This window comes from Pongo pygmaeus, chromosome 4 (assembly GCF_028885625.2).
Source record: "Pongo pygmaeus isolate AG05252 chromosome 4, NHGRI_mPonPyg2-v2.0_pri, whole genome shotgun sequence".
Classification (NCBI taxonomy): domain Eukaryota; kingdom Metazoa; phylum Chordata; class Mammalia; order Primates; family Hominidae; genus Pongo; species Pongo pygmaeus.
Window position 1 is genome coordinate 43,161,145 of NC_072377.2, and position 19,147 is coordinate 43,180,291.

Below are 19,147 nucleotides of genomic sequence, written 5' to 3' on the forward strand. Positions count from 1 at the left end.
GGGTCCCAACGGACGCCTGCCCCCGCAGCATCCCTCTCAACTCGCCCCTTGCTTCGTGGACAGACGACTGGAGCCGGAGACGTCCGCCGGAGGAGACCTTTCAGAGTGTCAGCCTACTACTGTCCCGCCGAAGCCACCGACCGAAGTTCCAAGACTGCTGGCTGCAGATTGCATGCGCTTGAGGGCAGACGCCCTAAGGTGTCCACCGCCGCCTTTGGAGTCCTGAGCCCTGAGATTTTCGCTGAGATCCTTCCATTGATGATGTTACAGTAACACCTGAGTTCTCTCAAACGCGATGGAAGAAGTTTTGCCTTCAGATCAGTTTGTGCCTTTTTCTTCCCCCTTCTCAATAAAATTGTACACAAATGTGGCCAGGCGCGGTGGTTCACGCCGGTAATCCCAGCAATTTGGGAGGCCCAATCGGGTGGATCACTTGAGGTCAGAAGTTCGAGAACAGCCTGACCAACATGGTGAAACCCCGTCTCTACTGAAAATACAAAATAAGCCGGGCATGGCGACGCATGCCTGTAATCCCAACTACTCGGGAGGCTGAGGCAGGAGAATCGCTTGAACCCTGAGGCAGAGGTTGCAGTGAGTCGAGATGGTGTCATTGCACTCCAGCCTGGGCAACAAGAGCGAAACTCCGTCTCAAAAATATAAAATAAAATAAAATAGGACACAAATGTTAAATTCCTGTTACCTGGGTTCCTGCTGATGATGTTTGGTAAGGACGGGGGATAGGAGCCGGGCGGCTGGTTGCTGGTGCCAGGACTGACACGGGACTCTGGGTCGCCTAGGTTTGCTGATGGCAGGTCAGAAGTAGTGTGTCTTGTCCAGAGACTGGAGGGAAGGATCAGCCAGGGGTTGTGCATGGCAGGTGACTCACAGGCTGGGCCTACAGGAAATGGGGTTAACAGGCAGCAGGCCTGAGAACTTAGTGCAGGAAATTCTCTTGTTCCAAGTCCCTGGAACTTTTTCCTTCTGAAGGTTTGCACTGTTATATCTTAAGAGCTTGCTAAACTCACTCATGAGTGCTGGAACTTTTCTTTTAGACTCCTTAAGATTTTCTACATAGACTCATATTCTGCAAGTATGGATATTTTCATTGTTTCGCTTCCAATTTTTATGCTTTTTAACACATTTTCTCACCTTATTGCACTGGAAAACAATTCCAGTAGGTTGTTGAATAGAAATGGTGAGAGTGGATATTTGTGCCTTGTTCCTGATTCCATGGGAAAAGCGTTGAGTCTGTCATTATTACATACAATGTTTGCTATAGGTTTTTGTAGATTCTTTTTTGGTCGAGGAAATTCCCTCTAGTCCCATGATGCTGAGAGTTGGTTTTTAAGTTTTAAATCATAAATGGTATAGATTTTAAGTGCTTTTTGTGCATCGTTTGATAGGATTATATGGTGTTTCTCATCTAGGCTATCAATAAGGCGAATTACATTGTTTGACTTTCAAGCATTAAACCAGTCCTCCATCTGGAATAATCTTACTTGGACACCGTATGGTTCTTTTTTTTTTTTGAGACGGAGTCTCGCTCTGTCGCCCAGGCTGGAGTGCAGTGGTGCTGTCTAGGCTCACTGCAAGCTCTGCCTTCCGGGTTGACACCATTCTCCTGCCTCAGCCTCCCAAGTAGCTGGGACTACAGGCACCTGCCACCACGCCCGACTAATTTTTTGTATTTTTTTTAGTAGAGATAGGGTTTCACTGTGTTAGCCAAGACGGTCTCGATCTCCTAACCTCGTGATCCGCCCGCCTTGGCCTCCCAAAGTGCTGGGATTACAGGCGTGAGCCACTGCGCCTGGCCCAAGGCATGGTATTGTTCTTTAACATATATTTCTGACTGCTAGTTCTTAGTATTTTGGTGAGGATTTCTGCATCTATGCTTAGGTGCAATGTTGGTAAGTAGTTTTCTCTTAGCGTACTGTGTGTGTCAGCAAAGTGCTGATCTCATAAAATAAACTGGGAAGTATTCCATATTCTTTTATTTACTAGAATAAATCGTGTAGAATTCAACTTATTTATTCTTTAAATATTTGGTAAAAATTAGTCAGTGAAATTGTAAGAAACTCTAGGTTTGTTTTTTTGGAAGATTTTTGGACCATGAATTCAATATCATTAATGATGACTGTGGATCTTGCAGGGTTGATCCATTCTATCTAATTTGTTGAATTTAAGAGTATAGAGTTGGTTTTAGATCATTTTAAAAAGTTACCATTGTGGGCCAGGTGGGGTGGCTCACTCCTGTAATCCCAGTACTTTGGGTGGCCAAGGTGAGTGAATCACTTGAGGCCCGGAGTTCAAGACCAGCCTGGCCAACCTAGCGAAACCCCATCTCTACTAAAAATACAAAAAATTAGCCAGGTGTGGTGGTCCACGCCTCTAATCCCAGCTACTCAGGAGGCTGAATCACAAGAATCACTTAAACCCAGGAGGTGGAGGTTGCAGTGAGCCAAGATCAGGCCACTGCATGCCAACCTGGGCGACAGAGCAAGACTTTTCTCAAAAAAAAAAAAAAAAAGTTATCATCATGAATACATTGATCAATATAAAGACACTGCTAGCTAACATCAGTTTCACTCACTAGATCTGTTTACCAGTCTTCAGCCAGCTCTATGTTGCAAGAAGTAACCGTTATGGACTGCACTGGAGAGCTACTTTTGCCCCCAGGCTTCTGTTTGAGTTTAGGCACTGAAAGACACCAGCTGTTCAGAGATATGGAGTAGTAATTTATTACCTTGTTTTTTTCCCCCTGGAGCTCAGGGTATTGAATTATTTTACGTAAAGTCAAAAATAGGCTGGCTATGGTGGCTCATGCTTGCAATCACAGCACTTTGGGAGGCCAAGGCAGGAGGATCCCTTGAGGCCGGGAGTTCAAAACCAACTTGGGTAATAGAGTTAGATCCTGTCTCCACAAAGAATAAAAACATTAGACTGGGCGCGGAGGCTCACACCTGTAATCCCAGCACTTTGGGAGGCCAAGGCGGGTGGATCACCTGAGGTCAGGAGTTGGAGACCAGCCTGGCCAACATGGTGAAACCCTGTCTCTACTAAAAAATACAAAAATTAGCAGGGCGTGGTGGTGGACACCTGTAATCCCACCTACTCGAGAGACTGAGGCAGGAGAATCACTTGAACCCGGGAGGCAGAGGTTGCAGTGAGCCAAGATCACACCATTGCCTGGGTGACAAGAGCAAAACTCCATCTCAATAAATAAATAAATAAATAAATAAATAAGCCAGGCATGGTGACATGTACCTGTAGCCACAGCTACTTGGGAGGCTGAGGAAGGAGGACTGCATGAGCTGAGATGGCAGAGGCTGCAATAATCTATAGTTGTACCACTGCACTCCAGCCTGGGTGACAGAGTGAGACCCGGTCTCAGAAAAATAAAAGGGGGAAAAAAAAGGCCAAAAATACTGTGGAGTGGCCCTTCCAGCACTCGCTTGCTTTCTCTAACACCACTCATTCTCTTGCCGCTACTTAGCTAGGAATGGTAATTCTTTCTTCTGGTGCAAGGTCTGGAGTGCTCCCTACCTCTTGTTTGTTTCCTTTTACCTGTCCACAAATGCTCATTGTAAGTAGTCAGTTACTTTATTAAACACTTCTCAACTACCCCTTTTTGTGCATTCATTTTATGCACCAACGTTGATAATACAGATTCCACTGGCAAGTATAAAATTACTCCAAAATATTTAGCAAAGCAAAATATTTCATCCTGGGGCATTTCAGAGTTTGGACAAAGAAAGTTGATGTGCCACAGCAAACAGATTGAGTGTCTGCTGAAGCAAAAGAAAAGGACAGTGACATGTCATGGAAGCTGAAGAAATACATTTGCTATACAAAATGCTGAAGAGAGGTTGACGTTTGTGGGAATAGGAAAATGAAATTGTGGAATGAAAGATTCATTATATAGGATTCACTGGGATGTGAAAATTGTAGATAATGAATATATAGTCCTTATGTTACATTTTTAACCTTTTATTTAAAATAATTTAAAATGTACAAGAAACAATGCAAGAAGGAACCACAGAAATCCAGCATCTTTTTTTTTTTTTCCTTTTTGAGACAGAGTCTCGCTGGAGTGCAATGGTGCAATCTCGGCTCACTGCAACCACCACCTCCCGGGTTCAAGCGATTCTCCTACCTCAGCTTCCTGAGTAGTTGTGACTGCAGGCATGAGCCACCATGCCCGGCTAAGTTTTGTATTTTTAGTAGAGATGGGGTTTCACCATGCTGGCCAGGCCGGTCTCGAACTCCCAACCTCAAGTGATCCTCCCGCCTCTGCCTCCCAAAGTGCTGGGATTACAGGCGCAAGCCACCGCACCCGGCTGCAGCATACCTTTTATCCATATTCCCTCCTCTCCTCTCTTTAAAGAATTTGGGGCCACCACAGTGGCTCACACCTGTAATCCCAGCACTTTGGGAGGCCGAGGCGAGTGGATCACCAGAGGTCAGGAGTTCGAGACCAGCATAATCAACATAGTGAAACTCCATCTCTACCAAAAATACAAAAATTAGCCGGGTTTGGTGGCATGCACCTGTAATCCCAACTACTTGGGAGGCTGAGGTAGAAGAATTGCTTGAACTCAGGAGGCAGAGGTTGCAGTGAGCCCAGATCACACCACTGCACCCGCCTGGGCAACAGAGCAAAAATTTTTTTTAATTGTAAAAACATTATACAACTGATGGCCAGTAAACTTTAATATTTAGTGTGCATTTCCTAAGAACAGGGATATTGTCTCACATAAACTTACACAGTAGCACAGTACAGTTATCAATCGCAAGGAACTTAACCTTACTATAATACACTTCAGCACTACCATCAGCCTGGGTATTTATGTCTCCGGAGCTCGTGGGCGGGGGCAAGCCAAATATGAAACTCAATAATAATAAATGCACCAAAATTAGTACACAAATGAAAAACGATAAAATTTTAGAAAGTACATAGAACCAAAACAAACCGTAATTCCGACGGAAAAACAGCCAGAAAAGAAACGGAAATGAAACTGACACTAAGCAAACCGTACAGAGAAGTAGCCCTACAGAACGCAGGAACCGTACAGAGAAGGAGCCCTACAGAACGCGCCCTACAGAGCGCTTCAGAGGCCAAGAACCATCTGTGTCCGGGAAATGAGCATTGCTGCCACCAGGAAACTGTCCGCTAGGGCTCGGCACTACTAAGGACCTCGCTAACAATAATCTGGCGGCGCTGGGACTCAGCAAGAGCAGACACCCAGCGGATTGCCCTGGTGTTGCCAAACAAATGTCCATTTATTTAGGTGCCATAAATGGTGCTGCTAGAAAGAAACTGCAGGCTCTTAGATAGGAGTCCTGTCTGGAGAAATGAACTGACTGTGTTTAAATGTGTTGTGATAGAAAAATGTGTTGTGGCATCTTATTGTGTTTTAAGTCGTTTAATGTGTTTTAACCCGTTGTAATGTGTTGTGAGAGAAAAAGCCCCGGCTAACGGTACTATGGAATTACTAGAGAGCACAGCGGCTGGGTGCAGTCACCGGTCTGCACCGTAAAAAGGGGTTCAGGAAGTTCCTACGAGATGTTAGCGTTGCTAGGACCCAGAAAGAGACAGCACAGAGAATTTACGGGCCCCGAGAACATGAAACGTCCTGTTGGGCGCTAAGAATTGTGCACCAACTGAGAAAACGCCCAGTGGGCGCTACTGGCAAAAGTGCTGACGCAAAACCGGCTGCTCCGCATAAGAAGCGGAGTCGCCAGACAGAACCCGGGACCTGGCAGCAGCAAGGCTGAGACCGAGATGGGCTCCCCGCGTCCTGAGCATGCAAGTCAAGGAGCACGAAGCTGAGACATTTAAAATCAGTAGAAAAAAATACATAACATTTAAATACAATTTTAAAATAATAGAAGCCTAAAATGCAAATAGAAATGAAAGGCAAGCACATCGGTAATGTCGTTCTCAGAGCAAGACACAAAAACACAATTAAAAAATAAGTAAAAATTACTGAGAACCATTCCTACAAAGAAGAAATTACAAATGTTTGTAATGCAATCCTATGATTAGGATATCCCTATCCGATCTAAACCGGTACATGTTACACCTAAGTCTAAATTTCCTACCAAATTAAATAAATAAATAAATAACAGTCATGGTTAAAACTGTTTAGCTTAGACTATAAAGTGGTAGAAAAAAAAAGTCGCTTTCGGCGGGACTTGCTATCGTCAAACGCGGCTTGGCAAAACTGAAAAATCGCGTTTGCCTGCATTTCCTGACTTCCAGGGGAGTTTAAAAAACACCGGCCTAGCTAAGGCGGGACCCGCTATTGTGAAACCAAACTTAGTATAAGAGCTCCCAGGCCCTGCTAAACCGGTCATCGCTAAGCCAAAAAAAAAAAAAAGAAAAAAAAAAAATCGCATTCGCTGGTACCCAGATTTCTACAGGACTTAAACGTCTCCTGCGCAGCTAAAGCAGAGCTTACTAGTAGGAAACTTTGAATGACTAAGAAAGTTGAGGCAGGGCTAACCCGGGGTTGTTAGGATTAGAATTCCGAGGCTACAGGAAACCTGGAATTGCTGAGATATGAGTCACAGGGTGACTCAGCCTCGTTACGATGAAACAGTAACTTCCTACCACCTAGAAATCGCAGCCAGGGCCAGACCGGTGTTTGTCCTAAGTCGGAACTTGCTTGTGCTGAGAAATCACATTGTGACTATTCCACGACTTGAACAAGGGGTAGAAATCGCAGGCACCGCGAAATAGAAACTTGGTAGGACCAAGAAGCCAACGACGCCCGAAACCATGGGGTCCTGTCACAGAAGCCCCAGCAGCGCAGCCACCGGACTGGGTTCTGGAGGCCGAGCCGGTGTCCGTGCGGCGGCGCTGGGAAGAGACGGCGCCCCGGCAGCTCCCCTGCCACTGGCCCTGAGGAGCGGCTGGCTACCCCAGCCCAGCGCCGCCACCGCCCGATAACTCCAGGCTCGGCGCAACTGGGGCAGCTGCGACTCCGAATCCCTCACATCTGCAACCTGGGTGCTGCGGCCACTGAGAAAACGAGAGCCCAGACCAACGAGCTGTGCGGCTACCAGGAGATCTCGGCTGGCGAAATGGCGGTGCTGGGAGCCTGCGAGTGACGTCAGCCGGCGGGGTTGTCAAGGACAACATTCGTTTTGACGCAGCCAATGGCGCCGTCACCAAGAAACCATCGACTCTGAGAAAAAAGAGAGGTTCGGCCACCGAGAAACTCCGTACGACAAGTGCTGTGACAGAAAAACCGCCGACTCCGCGCCACTGGCAAAACAGCCAATGGAAACCCCGGTGCTGCGACCGTGACACCGGCACTAGAGGGTCTCAGATGGAGAAAGCGGCGCACGGAGACCAGGAAACCGTGTAGCACAACTAGCAGAAAACCGTCTTATCGGCCATCCGGGAGAAAGCGCGGATCAGAAACAGGCGACTTCGGTGCAGGGAACCGCGCAGCCACTGAAGAACGTGACCCACGTGGCAGTGGTGCCAGCGAAACACCGCAGTTTGGACGGCAGCTGTGGGGATGCCACAGAGAAACATGCACTGCCACTGAAGTTCATCCAGCTCCGCGGAACTAGTGGTTATATGATCAAGAAACCGCCAGTTGGGCTCTACTAGAAACTTTTAGTCCTCCCATAACGGCTATCCTACCCACAACAGACAAATGTCTTTACCCAGCGCCTAGCGGTGTTGAGACCCGCCTGGGCCAGCACAGAGCGCAGAGCAGTGCGGGTACCGAGAAACGCCGGACTCAGTGAAACCAGCCTTGCCTCCAGCGGATTCCCCGGCTTCGCCGGATGCTACAGGCGAGAGTGCCGCCGGGAAACCTCTGGCTCCCTAAACCGATTAGATTATGGGAGTGGGGGGACACTCACAAGTTGTCGGGGAGGGAAGCAGCGGCGCTGGGATCCGGCGAGCACTTGCCCGCAGCAAAAGCCTGTGCTGTTGCAAAAAACAACTTTTGGTGCAAAGAATGTTGCCGCCAGAGAGCATCCGCTGTCGCTGACAAAGGAGTAACAATGGCAGTGAGAAACCGCCGGCGCCACGGCCGACGGCGGCGGCTCACGCCTGTAATCCTTGCAGTTTGGGAGGCCGAGGTGGGCGCATCACTTGAGGTCAGGAGACTAGCCTGGCCAACAAGGTGAAACCCCATCTCTACTAAAATACAAAAGATTAGCCGGGCGTGGTGGCAGGCACCTGTAATCCCAGCTACTCCGGAGGCTGAGGCAGAAGAATCGATTGAACTCAGGAGGCAGAGGCTGCAGTGAGCCAAGATCGCGCCACTGCACTCCAGCCTGGGAGACAGAGTGAGCTCCGTCTCAAAAAAAGAAAGAAACCTCTGGCGCCGGGAAAGGAGCGATGCAGCGGTGGACCCATGGTGCGCTCCGTGCTACCAAAATGCTGCGGCCTCTACCCGCTCTCGATTCCCAAGGCCGTTTTTCGGGCTTGGGGAAGTCTGTTGCATTTTTATTTCTGCTTTTTTCTTTTTTCTTTCTTTCTTTCTTTTTCTTTCTTCTTTCCTTTCTTTCTCTCTCTCTCTCTCTCTCTCTCTCCTTTTATTCTTTTTGTCTTTCTTTCTTTTCTTTTTCTTTCTTTCTTTCTTTCTTTCTTTTTTTTTTTTTTTTTTTAACAGTATCTTGCTCTGTTGCCCAGGCTGGCGCAGTGGCGTGATCACTCTTCAGTGTAGCCTCGCCTTCTTGGGCTCCAGCTATCCTCCCGCCTCAGCCTGTGGAGCAGCTGCGACCACAGGTGCACGACATCACACCCAACTAATTTTTTGTAGTTTTTGTAGGGTCTCTTTTTTTGCCTAGGCTGTTCTCGAACTCCTGACCTCAAGCAGTCCGTCCGCCTGGGCCTCCCAAAGTGCTAGAATCACAGGCATGAGCCACCGTGCTGGGAGGGAAGTCTGTATCGTTCCCGCATTCAACCCAGTGCAAAGTGCACGAGAAGAGGAGGCAGTTTAGGGGCCCAGAATCAAGCGGATGGGGCTGGTTGCAGGAACAGAGTAAAAACCATTCTGATTGCCAACAGCTTCCTACGCAGGAAACACCCTTCCAACCTCCGTGGCGGGGCTCTCCCAGGCCACCCCTCGGTCCCAGAGTCTCCTCCCCGTCCAGAGCTCTCAGGATCCTACAGGAGGGGCGGACAACTCTTCGCTTCCAAACTGGAAAGTCGGTCTAGGTTTCTGAGGATAATGAAAGGCACAGCGTTTTTTGACCTCGACTTCAGGCCTGACCCCCCACTCTCTCGGTCCGGTACCTCTTCTGCGGGTTGTAACTCTGTGGGAACTACTCGTTTATTCTGATGATTAACTGTCTGATATCCTTGATATTTGGGGATAGTAGATGAAAGAGAGCAGGAGAGAAAAATGGACGGCAAGACTCCAGCACAGGAGGTGGGAATGATGGCAGAAGTCCGCTCCCTCTCCAAGCCCAATGAACATCTCACACTGCTCTCCACTTTTCTATACCCTTGATCTGTGAAATGGATCACTGAAGTTTTCTCTGTCTTTCGGGAAATGCAAAGCAGGCGAATTTTCAAGCGCTTGAATTCTCTCTTTTTCCTACTTTTCAGTCAAAGTGGAGCTAAAATCTCCTTCCCCATAGGAAATATGGAACTGCCTCTGCCCAGAAGAAAAACGTCCCTTTGCCCTAGGCTTTCACACTTCCCCCAAAATCTACACATCCCCATGAAATCCTCACAAGAGACCTACAGACCCTACCGGGAGCGTTCCTGTCACTACAAAAAATTTAAAAAATTAGCCGGATGCGGTCGCGGGTACCTGTAGTCCCAGCTACCAGGGAGGCTGAGGTGGGAGGATCTCTCTTGTTTCCTAAACATTGCTGTTATCCTGTTCTTTTTTCAAGGTGCCCAGATTTCATATTGTTTAAACACACATGCTCTACAATTTGTGCAGTTAACGCAATTATCACAGGGTCCTGAGGCAACATACGTCCTCCTCCGTTTACAAGATGACAGGATTAAGAGATTAAAGACAGGCATAGGAAATCACAAGGGTATTGATTGGGGAAGTGATAAGTGTCTTGAAATCTTCACAATTTATGTTTAGAGATTGCAGTAAAGATAGGCATAAGAAATTATAAAAGTATTAATTTGGGGAACTAATAAATATCCATGAAGTCTTCACAATCCACGTTCTTCTGCCATGGCTTCAGCCGGTCCCTCCTTTTGGGGTCCCTGACTTCCCGCAACAGCCTCAGCCTCCCAAGTAGCTGGGATCACAGGCACCAGCCAGAATGCCCAGCATTTTTTTTGTGTTTTTAGTAGAGAGGGGGTCTTGCCATTTTAGCCAGTCTGGACTTGAACTCCTGGCTTCTATATGATCATATTTGTTTTTTCACAATGTAGTTCAATACATTGAAATGGTTGGGCAAGTGGCAAAATCATGTTCCTCACTCCTCTGGTTTTTTATAAGGTACAATTTATCATAAATATTTTCATCTTCTTGCCTCATCTTTTACTTCTCCTCACACATTGAGTGGTTCGTGGCACAAAAATCATTATTTGTGACAGACACTGTGCCAACTGTATTTTGTGCTTTATCTGATTTCATTCTCAACTGAAAACTGCGGCAAGCACATGCTTTGTACTGGGCTTGCTTCTTATTTCCATTTTGTAAATGCACACCCTCACTTAGGGAACTATGAGTTTGTACAGCTCTGCCTGTGGCTGAATAGGTAAATGTAATTTTACCATTCACTGTTAAATCAACTTTTAGTGTAAATTTAAGGCCCGTCTTCTAATATAGGGGTACGTGTAATTTTACTGCGTCCCTTCTCCCTAACACTCCAGTTCAAGATACCAACCTAAATTCTGAGTTGATTATTCTGGACACACTCCTTCAAAATGCGACTGTAAGACACCAGAATACAACACCCCAATATGCCAATATATCAATATACCTCTGGCATATTGATTATTTCAGGCCAGGCGTGGTGGCTCACACCTGTAATCCTAGTGCTTTGAGAGGCCAGGAGTTCATGAGCAGCCTGGGCATGTAGGGAGACCCATCTCTATAAAAATATTTTTAAAAGATTAGCTGGGCATGATGGCATGTGCCTGTAGTCTTAGCTACTGGGGAGGCTAAAGCAGGAGGATGGCTTGAGCCCGGGAGTTTGAAGTTACAGTGAACTCTGATTGCAACACTGCATTCCAGCCTGGGTGGCAGAGTAAGATGCTGTCTCTTAAAAAACAAAACAAAACACTCACGCCTGTAATCCCAGCACTTTGAGAGGCCGAGGTGGGCAGATCACTTGAGGTCAGGAGTTTGAGACCAGCCTGGCCAACATGGTGAAACCCCGTTTCTACTAAAAATACCAAAATGAGCCAGGCGTGGTGGCACGCAGCTGTAATCTCAGCTACTTGAGAGGCTGAGGTGAGAGAATTGCTTAAACCCAGGAGACGGAGGTTGCAGTGAGCCAAGATGGCACCACTGCGCTCCAGGCTGGGCAGCAGAGCAAGACTCCATCTCAAACAAAACAAAACGAGATGAGAGAAAAACCTCAACCTGTACACCTCTTTATGACAGAACAACACAGAAAGAGAAAGACAAAGAAAAGCCTACTCTAGGAGGAAATGGATGAAACAATATGATTCTTAGCACAAAGTACCAGAAAGTACACCAGAGTCAATACACCAGCACTGGTCACACAAATCCTTTTCTCCCATCAGTCAAGATTTTGGACAGGAAAAATGAACAAAGAGTGATATTTACTGTCTACTTGACCAAATTCCACAGAGAGAGGCCTGGAATCCGACTGGTAAGAAATTCTTACACTTACGCTGGCTGATTAGCTCCTGGTTTTCCTTAACTGTGGGCTTCCAAAAGAGCCAACCTTTGGGTTCCTGCTTACAACACCAAATTTCTAGGGGCCAAGGGAAATCTTTCTCTTAGCACTCTGAAAGTGTTGTAAAATCGACTCGCAAAAACAGAAGATTAACAGGGGAAAACACATACAAAATGTATGATTGCCCAACCCCCCAGTGAGGTGCAGGAGCTTTTATACCATGTTGAGGTTACAGAAAGAAGTGGATCATGGCAGAACTGGTTATAGGAGGGAGAGAAGATGAGGTCTGCTAGCAATGGTAGTCTTGTTTTGTACATGAAACCTCACAGATAGCATCCCTCAGAGAACTGTTTCCTTAAGACCTTTAAAGGTGTCAGACTCTCATTAATCCTTCCTATATCTGGAAAAGTGAAGGCCTGTATATATCAATGCATGATGGCATTGCAGGGCTACTTCTTTTGCTGCTTCTGACAGCCATCTCAAAATATGTCAAAGAAATATATTTTGGGGTAAAACATTTTTATTTCTTTCAAAGTGGAATATTAAGCATACATCTCTTATAGATACACTTTTAAATAAATAAGGGAATCCACTTTTTCTAATTTGTTAAGACATTTTTTGTTTTAATAATGAAGAGAGGTTAACTTTTAAAAAGGTTTTCTACATCTACTGATATTATCATGCGGTTTTATTTCTTTTTACTGTTAATGCGGTGAATAATGTTGATTGATTTTCAAATGCGAGTTCCTGGAGTAAATCCCACTAGATCATGATGTATTTTTAAAATATATATTTTGCTGGATTCAGTATGCTAATACATTATTCATAATTTTTAACATCTGTGATCATGAGACACATTGGCTGACCAAAAATGGGAAATTGACAAAGAGTAATAAACAAAATGGGCTTACAAATATTCATACTTGCTTGATACTTAAAAAGGCCTTTTAATGTATTTTTCTGCCCTACTCAAGCAGACTTTTTAATTTCTGGCAAGAGGTCTCATTCAGGCTGTTCAAAGGTCAATATTAATCTGAATCATTCCACGTTTGTAGGCACCCTCATTATCTTTTCAATACAGATTGAATTATTGGGGATTCAGACAGCAGAGGAAAAAAGTCAAAGCATATAAGGTAAGCAGAGCAGCGTATTTTATTGGTCTGGCTTCCCCAGGAAGCATTAGCTAAAGTGAAAACTTATGTGAGACTTTTTAATTCAACAGTAGTTTTTTGTTTGTTTGTTTGTTTGTTTGTTTTTTAAGAAAGTTGAATTTAAGAGAGGGAAGTGGAACAGGAAGGAGTAAGGTGCAGTTCAATGCTGTGCTACCTCATTGGCCCATGTGGGGTATCATGCAGGGCCACAGGCAAATTTACCATGCAGGTAAGGAAGCTTAGCTTTTAGGAGTCCTTTGAACGGGTCTGTAATTTTGTACTGTAAATTTTTATTCTTTTTTTTTTTTTCTTTTGAGTTGGAGTCTCACTCTGTCACCCAGGCTGGAGTGCAGTGGCGTGATCTCGGCTCACTGCAACCTCCACCTCCCAGATTCAAGTGATTCTTGTGCCTCAGCCTCCCAGTAGCTGGGATTACAGGTGCCTACCACCATGCCCTGCTAATTTTTGTATTTTTAGTAGAGACAGAGTTTTGCCACATTGGTCAGGCTGGTTTTGAACTCCTGACAGCAGGTGATCCACCCGCCTTGGCCTCCCAAAGTGCTGGGATTACAGGCGTGAGCCACCGCACTCGACCATCTTTTTTAAAAAGAGAATCCTCTACTACTTGTATGAACATTAGGTTATACGAACTGAACCCACCCTGAACACAACTGTTTGCTTGATCACATGGAACCATCTTCTGGGAAGCCCTGTCTATGACTGCTTCTAAGAATAATCCGTTTAGAAGGAAAGAAAGGACAAGAATATATCCACTGTGGGAGAAATAAAACAATCCTGACAATGAAAAGGCCCCTGAGTACCCAATAGAGAGAGAGAACACTGATATTGACTTAGCCTTGACAGATTTACATGCATGTATGGTAGCATGACAACAACTATAAAGCTGGGCCATATCTCACGTGTTTTGAGCAAAGCCTCGGGAATTATGAGAACTTCTTTTACTGCTTCAAAAGAAAAGAAGGCACACTTTGTGACAGTTTCCTGTATACTGAGAGACCCTCAGCTCATCCTGTGGGTGCTTTTTAAAAACATCTGGATGTTATTTTTCTATGGTCTTGGGTAAATTCTGGAGACCGGGCTTAATCCCTAGAGATATTATATTTCTACTGGTAGAACAAGGATTTAGAGTTACCATGTCGAATGTAATATCACTGTTTTATTTCCTTCATGGTTTTTAGGAACAGAAACACACTCAGACATGAAAAACTGTCCTGGTTTAAAACGTTCCTCTCCTTACAGGTGAGTAAGAATTGTCACTTCCTGACAGGACCAGGAATATCAGGATATTTGGAGAATCTTAACAAAAGGAGAATTCACCCAAATCTCTGGGTATTGCAGGCAAAGTATGATAGCAAAATTCTGGTTTGGTTTCCTAGCATCTGGACGCTTTTAAAAGTCTAATTTGAGATTCCTTATGAAAATGTCCAGGTAAGTCAACTTAAAGAGAGCCTACACTGCAGCATAAGTTCCTAGTTATCATTGCTAAAGTAAAGTTATCATTGCTGAGCGTCCCATATCATCCTCTAGAGAAACCGAACCTCTCTAGAGTTAGTTCTACTTATAGTGCAAAACAGTGCTTGAAGTTAGAGTCAGCATATTTACTGATTCTGTGCAGTAACCAGTGCTATCTATGTTTCTCCAGACTTGTCAAATTTTACCTTTTCCTTTAATCAGGGTGGGCTCATAGTTGTCACAATTTGTATACTAGGGGTGAGAGAAACTGTGGTTCTGCTCTCTAAAGAGCTCGAATTTTGTCTGACCTAGTTTTCTTTTTCTTTCTTCCTTTTTTTTTTTTTTTTTTTTTTCAGTGTTTCTTTGTCGCCCAGGCTGGAATGCAATGGCGCGATCTCGGCTCACTGCAACCTCCACCTCCCCAGTTCAAGAGATTCTCCTGCCTCAGCCTCCCGAGTAGCTGGGATTACAGGCATGCACCACCACGCCTGCCTAATTTTGTATGTTTTAGTAGACACAGGGTTTCTCCATGTTGGTCAGGCTTGTCTCGAACTCCTGACCTCAGGTGATCCACCTGCCTCAGCCTCCCAAAGTGCTGGGATTACAGGTGTTAGCCATGGCGCCCAGCCTTGTCTGACCTACTTTTCAAAACCAAAAAGATGAGCAATAAGAGGGCAGTTAATTAGCAAGACCTCCTTCCCTAAGATCTCATTCTAAGGTTGGGAGATAGGACAACAGACAGAAAGAAAGATGTCAGAAAAATACATTTAAGGGAAAAATGTTCTTTTGGCAGGCCTAAGACATTTTCTATTAGAGTGTGTTAAGGGTCTCTACTAGCATCTTCAGATTGTTCTGTCATCACCACCAGTGTTTTCTGAAACCCTCCTCCCTTTCCCACCTCCTCCCTCCCACTCCAAAAAAACCACACACAAGGTTAAGCCTCCTATCCAGTGTCTCCTGGAAGTCTAAGGAAGTCACAGGTGCCTCTGTGGTCTGCGGATCCCAGTCTTGGAATAGGAGTGAGTTCTGGGACAAAGGTGAAATCAGACATGGTAAATCAGATACCTAGCCTGTTGTAGGCTGGTGGTTTAAATGTTAGGATTCTGGCATGATCCTGCTGTGGTTCAAATTTCTCACCTCTTTGACTTTCAGAAGTTAGTTTAATCCTTGTGTTTCATTCCCATTGTTAGTAAAACCAGATATAATTGCAGTACTCATTATATCAGTGAGGTTAATGGGTATCCTTCCTTAAGCATAGTCTAGCACCATTTAAAATAATAAATATTAACTAGGATTTTATTCTAATTACTCCTTTCCAGCAATTCTGGGGGCTATGTTTTCCACAGAATTAGTTCTGTAGTGCATGAAAGCTCAGACTTTCTTCTCTGGAAGCTACTTTCTAAACCCCTTTCACCCCACCTCTTTATTAACTAAGATACCCACCTCACTCTTTCCATCTTTTCCTGTCACCAACATTCTCTGTGCCTCCCTCACTGTTCTGAGGCTGTATCGTATCCAGAAAATAATCATCAGTCATTTCATAGTAAATTGTAAGAGCATTGCTAGTGTTCACATGTTTAATCACGGGATGATACTTCTGCTATTTCCTCCTCAATTCTGATACCTCCAGTTCGTGTTTGCTTATGAAACAGGGACCACTTGAGGGACTGATGAGTTTGTTGCATGTTGTAGGCACTGATGTGTTTTTATTTAAATAGACTGATTTTCTGGTTTTATCGTTTTTCTCATAGTTGTCACCAACTTGTGGGCTCATAATTGTTACGAACTTGTGAAGTAGGGGTGAGAGAAACTGTGGTACTTCTCTCTAAACAGCTTGAACTTTGTCTGACCTAGTTTTCAAAAGCAAAAAAAAAATGAGCAATAACAGTGCAGTTAGTTAGTAAGACCTCCTTACCTAAGATCTCATTCTAAGGTCTGGGAGACAGGACAACAGACAGGAAGAGGGGTGTCAGAAAAATACATTTAAGAGAGAAATGTTCGGCCAGGCACCGTGGCTCATGCCTGTAATCCCAGCACTTTGGGAGGCCAAGGTGAGTGGATCACGAGGTCAAGAGATCGAGACCATATAAAAATACAAAATTAGCTTGGCGTGGTGGTGTGCACCTGTAATCCCAGCTACTCCGGAGGCTAAGGCAGGAGAATCACTTGAGCCATGGAGGCAGAGGTTGCAGTGAGCCGAGATGGTGCCACTGTACTCCAGCCTGGTGACAGAGCAAGACTCCATCTTAAGAGAGAGAGAGAGAGAGAGAGACATAAATGTTCTTTTGGCAGGCCTAAGACCCTAATGGAATACATGTTAAGAAAAAAAATGGTAGGGGGGAAAGAGAAAAATCATTAAAGATGAAAAATTGCCAGAAATTCCCTTGTGTAGTTTTCCCCTTGCCTCTTACTTTCTGGTTTCTGAAACAATAACTGATCAATGGGGTGTGGTGAAGGAGTAGAGAAAGAATGAATAGCCCTGAATGCGCTGATAATAGACTGCTTGCCAATAACCACTGATAGAGTTTGAATACAATTCTACAATGGGAAAAAATATTTTTAAACATATGTCTGATGAAGGATTGCTATCCAGAATAAATTAACACTTTCTAAAACTCATCATCAAAAAACAAACAACCCATTTCAAAAATGGGCAGAGGACTTAAATAGACATTTCTCCAAAGAAGACATACAAATGGCCAATAAGCACATGAAAAAAAAATGTCCAGCATCACTAATTCTTAGGGAAATGCAAATCAAAACTACAATGAGATACGGGTACCACTGCACATCCACTAGGATGGCTACTATTAAAAAAAAAAAAAAAAAAGATAACAAGAGTTGGCAAGGATATAAGGAGTTTGGAACCCCTGTGTATGCACTGTTGTAAGCATGTAAATTGGTACAGCCAATGTAGAAAACAGAAAGTTCCTCAACAAATTAAAAATAGAATTAGCATATGACCCAGCAATTTCACTTCTGGACATATACTCAAAATAATTAAAAGCAGAGTCTCAGGAAGATATTTGTACACCCAAGTTCATAGCAGCATTATCACATATGAAAGGATAAGTAAGACATGGTACACATAGACAGTCAGCCTTTAAAAAGAAGGAAATGCTAACATGCTACATCACAGAGGAACCTAAGGGACATTATGCTAAATGAAATAAGCCAGTCACAAAAAGACAAATACTGTACGATTCCACTTACATGGGGTACTTAGGGTAGTCAACATCATAGACACAATGTAGAATGGTGGTTGCCAGGGATGGGGGAGAGGAAAGTGGGGAGTTATTCGTTAAAGGATACAGAGTTTCACTTTTAGAAGACACAAAGAGTTGTGGAGATGGATGATGACAATGGGTGCAAAGCATTATGAACTGTACACTTAATGGTTAAGATGGTAAATTTTATGTGTGTTTTACAGAGAGAGAGAGAGAGAGAACTGGGCACCCGCTCTTGCATTCTCTTGCTAACATCCCAAATGTTCATTTATAGATAGTCGCCCGTAAGCGTTTTTCTCCTGGCAGAACAGAATTCCAGTCTCTGCTCAGGAGTAGCAATCTGACTTGGGGAAATGATAAACTATCTATAAACCAAGGTCCCCCAGAACAGCTTTCTCTTCATAGGCCCAGTACTAATTTTTCTTTTCATCCCCTGAGACAAACTATTTGACTCTGGATAGCTATCACATGAGACGACAGAATTTGATGTTAATGTCATTAATTCCGTTTTCATATGCAATTTGTAATGTCACCAGCCAGGTTCCTAACCTATGTGCAACACGCAGGGCCGGAAGAGTATAAAACTGCAAAAGCTGGTGGCTCCTGAGTCCAAGAGTTCCTGGTTTTCCTGGACACAAGTGATAGCGCAGCACTTTCTTCCTCATGTGCCAGAGGCCTGGGGTTCTGCAGAAGAGGCCTTGAGGCCCCAGATGCTGCAAGCCCTGAGCTCAGTATATTCTGGGCCCTGTCCTCTCACTTTCTATTTCTTGTGTGGCCCCCATACTCGTGCCAGCTATCCTGGAACAGCCAAGAATTCGATTGTGACCTGCTTCCTCCCTCAACCTCTTCTCCCCAACCTCCCCACCACACTTCTTCTTTGGGAAGATTTGTAAAAATTAAGGTTATTGTATCCATGTAACTTTCTGTATTTCTTTTAAACTCCTTGTGCTACTAAGTCACACAGGTTTGACTCCTGGATCTAAAAAAGTCACCAACTCTGGCTAAATCTTAAACATTGACAGCAATTGAAGCCTCATCTTCAGACCTAGGAGAAGATGAAAAATCAGAATAAGCTGCAGTCATGAGACATGGGTCCAGAAATTAAAACTATTCAACCCCTCTAGTCCCAGGGACTACTGCAGAAGAAGTGGGTGTGTGAGCTTGTAAAGATCCATTTTAAGAGATAAAATTAGTTCAGAGTTTCTCTATAAATTAAACAGTTGCGTTTGTTGTTGTTTTGAGACAGTCCAGCTGTGTCATCTGGGCTGGAGTGCAGTGGCATTATCCTGGCTCACTGCAACCTCTGCCTGGCAAGACTCCTGGCACCTCAGCCTCCCAAGTAGCAGGGACTATGGGGGTGCGCCACCATGCCTGGCTAATTTTTGTATTTTTATAGAGACAAGGTTTCTCCATGTTGTCCAAGCTGGTCTCAAACTCCTGAGCTCAAGATATCCGCCTGCCTAGGCCTTCCAAAGTGCTGAG

At 44.7% G+C, this 19,147-nt stretch overlaps 1 pseudogene; it reads left to right on the top strand.

Moving 5' to 3' along the window:
- The first annotated feature begins 5,009 nt into the window (after positions 1-5,009).
- On the top strand, positions 5,010-7,843 carry LOC129036162 (uncharacterized; annotated as a pseudogene).
- Positions 7,844-19,147: the final 11,304 nt, after the last annotated feature.